Below are 7829 nucleotides of genomic sequence, written 5' to 3'. Positions count from 1 at the left end.
ACTTCTTATGCGTAGACCTAGTCTGCTTGCCATAAAGACAATTCTCACATGAATCAAAACATGCATAATCAAGGGGCGGTAAGTACTGCAAACCAGAAAGCATTTTCATTCCCTTCAAAGACATATAGCCCAAACGGGCATGCCAAAGAGATACATGTGGGATAGAACCCACAGACAAAACATGATCAAGGGAAGAAGCTGATACAATCAAGGGGTAGAGACTGCCAGCCTTGGCACCTCTCGCAATCACAAGTCTGCCATGAGTGATCTTCCATGCAGAGTCTCCAAAACATACATGATATCCTGCATCATCAAGCTGTCCAGCTGACATGAGACTGCGTGTCAAAGCAGGTACATGACGTAGATCCTGCATAACAAAACTGCTGCCAGAAGGAAACTGCAGTCTAACATCACCAATGCCCACAATATCAAGAGAGCTGTCATCGCCAAGCGCACAGAACCCGAAATAGTACGCTATGAATGAAACCACTCTCGGCAAGGTGTCACATGAAAGGACGCACTTGAGTCCAAGAGCCAACACTGTGCATACATAGAGTGTATCTCTGTCATCTGCGAAGCACTAGAAGAAGCTGCTAGGATATAATCATCATCATTAACATTCTCAAGCTGCATAACATTGATCTCTTCAATTTTAATACTGGACTTTGCAGGTACTATGCTGCAATCAGAAGACTTATCTTGCACATTATCTTTCCCCTTAACTTTGCGCCTTTCATTGCACAATTCATGGCATTGTGGCCTAGTATGGCCCTTTTTCCCACAATGGTGACAAGTAACGTCTGCATTCCTGCCATGGGATTTGCTACGTGACTTCCCATGAGACTTGGACTGAGATTTCTGAGAATCCCGTCCATGGCCACTGCCATTGCCATGCTTTCCATATCCATCATTCCTGCCTCTAACTGTCATAGCATGCGACACACGAGAGGCATCCAAATTCTTACAGTTAACCTCTTCCTGCAGAAGAGCACTCTCAACATCAGATAATTTCAAGGTAACAATAGAGGCACATAATGCAATGCGGAATACATCCCATGACTCATTAAGAGTACCAAGCAAGAAAAGAGGAGTGACATCCTCTGCAAAAGTAATGTCCTGCGAAATCAAACTCTTGAGTATAGCATGGAACTGGCACAAGTGAGCAGACATAGTCACATTCTCCTTCATGCGCAGATCCATAAGCTGCTTCAGCCAATACATCTGACTCGCTGGACTTTTATTGTCATAGAGATTTTTTATTTTATCCCACAACTGCCATGCACTCTGCTCTTCCTCAAATACATTGTAGTAAACCTGTTCTATGAGAGACAATACAATGGTGGACTTGCATAACTCATTAAGCTCAAGCCATTCCTCATCTAGCATAGTTGCAGGCGGATGCCCGCTTAACCTCAAAGGTTTGATCTGCGATTTCTGCACCAACACCTGCCAAATCTGTCTCTTCCAATAAGAGTAATTTGTACCATTAAGCTTAGTGATGTTGAAAATATCATGATCAGTGGACGAACTCGCCATAATGCAGGTTGGAAGACTGTAGACAGTTCAAAACTGCTTGCTGTTTACTACAGAAAATGACCAAAAAATCACCAAAATCGAGGGAAAATGGTAAGGGAAGTGGAACCAAAGCTACTGCCCACCAATTACTAGTGAAAGTACATCATTTCAGAGTGTTTCAGCATGAAAAATCCATGTCAGTCCATACATATATGCTTTCTGTAATAAATTTCAGACTTCAATAAAAGAGAGCTAACAGTGCCAAAATCGGAGCCCAAGGCAATCAGATACTGCCAAGACCAAAGCCGATATCATGCGGGCATAGCATAAGCATAGGATGGTTGATAAGCATGAATCTAACACCCAAGTATGTCATACAAACATCTGCTAGTGAGTAGGCACACCCCCCAGGCAACGGGGCAAAGTGTTCCTACCACTACCAAAACTTGATACAAGTAGGTGTCAGTTCAGAAAGATACAGATCCAAAACTGAGACTTAGCTCATAAGCATACAGTGAACCAAGACATATGATGTATCATCCCAAAAGGTAAGAAGTCCCAAAGTCTCAAGTGTCTGTAACTGCTCAATAGCATGTAACGACTCAATGCATAAAAGTACCACCTGCTCAATGTCTGATAAGCATTCAAGAATGCTCCCACTGGCACAAAAGCCATATGTATGAGCTGAAGAGCTCAAGCCAAGGCAAGACACAGTGCCAATGACATAAGTCCAAGACAATACATCAATAGTACATCCCGAACATGTAAGCGGTAGGGCATCCGTATGTAGCATCCATAAGCATGTAAGACATCAAGTACATCCTAAGATACAACTTTGGCAAGCCAATAAATAGCTCAAGTAAGCTCCGAGAGTCCATGGTCAAGCCAAGACTGAGCTCCAGTAGCAATAGGCTCCAAACAATGTAACTAGTATGTAGTAATGGCATAGGCTAAGCATGTCAAGACCGGTCAGACATAAGTAACATACATGCCATAAGTACATCCAAGACGGAGCATCCAAATGCTTTGCAAAGCGAGCTCAAGCTCAACCAATGATCCCGAATCAAAACCAAGCTCTATGTCGAGCTCCAAGTGTCAATACATCACCATATATGCGCGAAACATAGCCCGAAAAGCATAGGCATAAGTATACACGAGTAAAATGACTTCAGCCCAACTGTGTACAGCAGTGATTTACTGTTCAAAACTGAGAATTTCAGTACCAAAATCAGCTCCAGATGGTTGCCAAACAATAGGCATACATTCCCCTAACATCCGGGCATCAAATGACAATGCAAACAAGCTGTAGCATCAAATGTCAGTGTAACACTGTCATAAACTGTGTGTGGACTGTTATGACAGTCCCAAAACAGTGTTAAATCAGTCCAAATGCTATGTCAACACATCAACCATCAAAACCAAGCATCAAAGCATGTTCATATGCCCGAAATGGAGCCTTTCCAAGTGCCAATGGAGGGGGAGAGTTGCTGTTGTGACTGTCAATGCTGAAGACATATCTGGGAGGGCTGTGTGATTCCTCCAACTGTAAATGCTGGTCCTGGGGCTGCAAAAAAATGGTGGCCAAGCTTCGGAGGGGTCCGGTTAAAGCCAAGTAAGGCCTCAAACAAGCTCCAGCAAGACTTGTTCAAAGGCAAGTGAGATATGAAGCAAGGGAGCTTCAATGGTGGCTGCCCCAATCTTGTTTACAGCCTGTGAGACCTGAGAACTGAAGTAAACCCTGAAGAAAATGATCAAATACCTTTGATGTAATGCCCTGAAGGTGCCCAACAATGCCAAGAAGGTGCTCGGGAAGCTCGGGAGTGATGGGAGCTCGAAGGAGTCGGATATGGTTGCTGGGAAGGAGACCCAATGCAAGTAGGGAGTCGATGGGATGTTGAGAATGCCATGAACCAAGCTCAAGAGTCGGAAAGCAAAGCTCTGATGCCAGTTGAAAGGGAGCGATGGATTGAAGGTTAGAGTTGAGAGCTATGGTAGGAGAGCAAGAGCAAGAAAGGAAGAGTCTAGAAATGGGAACTCCAACAGTCACAATGCGTGACCGGGCCTTCCTTTATTCAAACTGTCACTAAAAGAATAAAGAATAAAGTGACGGTGATGGGCGCCCGCCACCTGCAGTGTGCAGTGGCGGTGATTGTCAGGGTAGTAATACATGGGCGGCTAGGCAGAGGCGCCTTTATCCCCAACACCTTACTAGATGATTTGATGCAATGAGATGAATGGCCTTTAGGAACCTTTAGATTTGGAACCTAGTCAAAAGAACGTGAAGGAGAAAGAGTCAAAGGAGTTGTGTACATCCGAGGAGCCATCAAATCCTACACTCACATTGGGATATGCTCGAGAAGATTCTTTATCTCTACTTCAAAGTTGGCATGGTAATGCAAAGTATCTTCCTCTAGTAGTTTAAAATGCTCCTTGAGTATTTTGCTTCTCCATGACTTGGTAGTATTTAAGTAGTAATTCCATCTTTGGGTTATCTAAACTTCCACCTAGAGCCACCTTCGAAACATTAGGGAAAGAAGGGAGGGTTTGTTAACCATCCTCATCACTGAGTGGCACACCTACACTTTTCCTTTTGCCTTATCATGCTTCTAGTAAATTTCAACATTTCCTAATAGTAAATTTGAGTAATTGTAGCCATTTACAATTCATGAAGTGAAAGATCCTATGTGTTTTCCTAACATCCCAAGCTTCTTTCTTTAATTACATTATTGAAGTGCATTTATTAAAGAATTTATGAAAGAATTTATTAAAGAATTAGGGAGAGTGGAAATATTCACAAAAATAGAATAAAGCATGGATGCAATGTGCTATTTTGGGTACAGTTCCAATAAAAATATATAAACACATAGATAGTTGGATCCATGGGACCAACAATTCAACCATAGATAGTTGGACTAGTCCCAAGGTCATACTGGTCATAGAAAAGGATGTGAACACTGGCTCCAAGTACCAATTGATCATAGAAAAAGATGTTAACTCCAGTTTGATTTTAGAACCTTATAATGTCCTTGAGACATATTTGTAACCGAAAACTTTTTGAGTGTGTTGCCAGATTGATCTATTCCTAAATAATAAGCACACTAAAACTAGATTGGCATGTATTCATTCTTTGATGAGTAATATTATATTTGATCATGGAAAATGAAACTCTATCTAAGATTTCGGCTCATCAAATGCCTCACACAAAATGTGGTGATTTCTAGCATAATGATGTTGGTTCTCCAATCTCACATTTACCTATATTTAGCTATATCATTCCAAAACACAACTTGCCTTAGAAAGCTTCACCATACACATGGGAGAAGTTGATGACACCATCCTCCACCAATGCAAGCAAAGATGCCTAATTGTAATCAAAACACATCAATATAGCGTATCATCTAACATTGGAGTGGCATTGTGGTTTTGAAAGTCCTCTTCAAGATGCACATTGATGTGAGTAATCCCTCTTTATACTTTGCATACCCTTCTCTCTCTCTCTCTCTCTCTCTCTCTCTCTCTCTCTCATACATTGTATATTGAAACAATTTTAACATTATTACACATTATATTAGTAGAACATGTTGAAGCATAAGAAGCATTTTTCAATCTCTAGTCGCATTCTGATATACATCTTCATGTGTTCTCTTTTTCTCTATTGTATTTGATGTAGTTCTATTTCATGTTTTACATGCCTCTCCTTAGCATTCCTCTCATAGGCAACTCGTGCTTCTCCCATGTCATGCATGATAACACACACCTATTCCCCCTATCCTCACCCAATACTTTGGATATTGATGTGAATGAAGTTCTCTTATTGTCTTTGACTTTTTGTCCCTTAATACCATCATTGATTGAAATGTCTTGTTTTTTTTCTTTATCTTACTAGCCTCCTTTCCTTGATAATTTTGTCTCGGTATTAAATAAATATAATTAATTCTTTTCCCATGTCTCCCCATGACTATTCTTTATTTTTTGTGGGATCATCATATGTAGATGTATTTGTTAGAGATCTGGTTGTTTTAGTTGAAGCTTCAATAACCTTAGGTGAAGACAAACTAGCCTCAACATTACATTTTGGAGCTAGAGGAGCACAAGCCCATTTCTTGACTCTCCTCTCAATTAAATGTGATTGTTTGTATCATGCACTCACTAATAATAGTCTTCTTAGAGATTAAATGGGTGGATATATTGGAGGAGTTGTAAAATGATCAAGGGTGGGCATTTAAACTATTGAATACATGGGTGAAGCATTAAACATTACATAAGAGAAAAGGGTGGCTATATTAATAACAATATTAGGGTTCTCATTTGTAGCATACCCCAAGGGTCATGTAGCATAGACTTGTAAGAAACATTGGGGATAAAGATGCCATCTTGACAAAGTCCATTCAGTCCTCTAGAGTCCATTGGCTCTCATTTATAGGAAGGATCCATGGAGATAGTGAAATAAATCCTTGCCCATTTTGTTCATGGTTCCTTTAAAAGACATGTGAATGAGATGGCGAAAGTTGAATTGACTCATTTATGATAAAAATTTAGGGATCTATTTTACAAACATTAGAAAAAACAATTCATGATACAAACAAAGGAAATAAACTATAAATAAAATTCTTATATTTTAAAGGGTTTGGGGATAAAGTTGATAATATTTGAATTGAAGAAATTTTTATTCTTTGTTTTAAGAGTTATTCTTTGTTTTAAGAGCTATCCCTATTCTTAAGGAGAAGGGAGTATTGTGATGAGAAGAAAGTTTGCTAACTTATAATCACATCACTGAAAAAGCCATTGTCGTGATGGTTGAAGCAACTCTATGATCTTAATAATCCTATGTGTGCAATTGCTAAGAAAAGGGTAGATGGATCAAGGAGGTCTCAAAGAATAGAGAAGAAGAGCAAGGCTTTTGCTTACATAGTTAATATGGTCTTAATGGTTGAGATTATGAGAGAAGTAAAGGAGCCGGCAAACTTGGAAGAAGCACTTGTTGATCCAGTATGGAGAGTAGGTATCTAAGCTAAGTATGACAACATATTGAAGAATGGCACTTAGGAGTTAGTGGACCGACTAGAAAAGAGGAAGATTATTAGTACCAATTAAATTTTGAAGATAAAGTATAAGGTTGATGGTAGCTCAAAAAAGTACAAAGCTAGACTAGTTGCACATGCATTTTCATAAGTAGAAGGGTTTAATTTTCAAGAATCATTTGCTGTAGCTGTTAGAATGATCACCATTCACATAGTACTGATAGGTGGCTACTCACAAGAAGTAGCTAGTTTACCAAATGGATGTTAAATCAATGTTTCTGAATGGTGATCTCAAGGAGGAGGTGTAGTTGTTGTGCTGCTATGCGCACACCGTGTAAAAAAATCTAGAGTGTGGCTTCCTTTTAGATATAGAGAGCCAATGCCACTTTAGGCATTAGTATTAGTGTCTATGGTTCAAAATATTAATTTTTTTGGATAATTTTTTAGTTAATTTTTGATATTCTAGATACTATCTATTGAAAAAAATCCATAAAACTATAGAGAACTTCTAGATTAGGATGACATGTAAAAGAAAGCATGTAGCTTCCAGCCAATTTTAGAGGATTTTATGTAAAAAGAGAGATTGACGAAATCGTGCGACGCGTGATCGCTGTTTTCAGGCAATGAACAACACTCCGAAGTGGGAGATGAAGAAGGGGTGATTTGACAGAATTTTGGGTAGGTGTCCTAGTATTTAACCCCCCTTTCGGAGCTAATGGAGGCATCAGATTAGCGATCTGAGCAGCATAGAGGAATGTATTATTTTGTACACGTTTTTGTCTATTAGAGTTATATTTTCTCATAATGCTAAAAGAAACTGACAGGCTTCATCTCTGTTAGTATTTCTTCTATATTTTCTAATTCTTTTTGGGAGTATTCTTCTACATCTTCAATCTCTCTGAACTCCTTCTCTTCCGTCTACTCCTCTTCCTAATTCTACCTTCACCCCGCTGTCTCTTATCTTCAAGAACTTGGCTTGAAACCTTCAACCCTTCTCTTATCTCTACCATCTCCGAAGTAAAAGCTCTTGAACCCCCATACATTCTTCTCTTGCCAAACCCCTATGGTGACCTTCAACCCTACGTGCTGCGACAACGTGCCTCAACCACTAGAGTTAGAGGCCCCCCATTTTGAGAATAAGGTATGTAGCTATGAAAGAAATTGTATGGGCTAAAACAAGCTCCTAAAGCATGATGCTAGCAAATGGATAAGTTTTTTTAAAACTTAAACTTCAATAGATGTGCCTCAAATACTAGCTTGTATGTTTAGGGACAGTGAAAAGTTTGTAGTGAT

This window comes from Lygodium microphyllum, chromosome 28 (assembly GCF_053477565.2).
Source record: "Lygodium microphyllum isolate KBCC chromosome 28, Lygodium_microphyllum_v1.1.10, whole genome shotgun sequence".
In the NCBI taxonomy this organism is placed as follows: Eukaryota; Viridiplantae; Streptophyta; class Polypodiopsida; order Schizaeales; family Lygodiaceae; genus Lygodium; species Lygodium microphyllum.
This window is presented reverse-complemented; position numbering follows the sequence as displayed.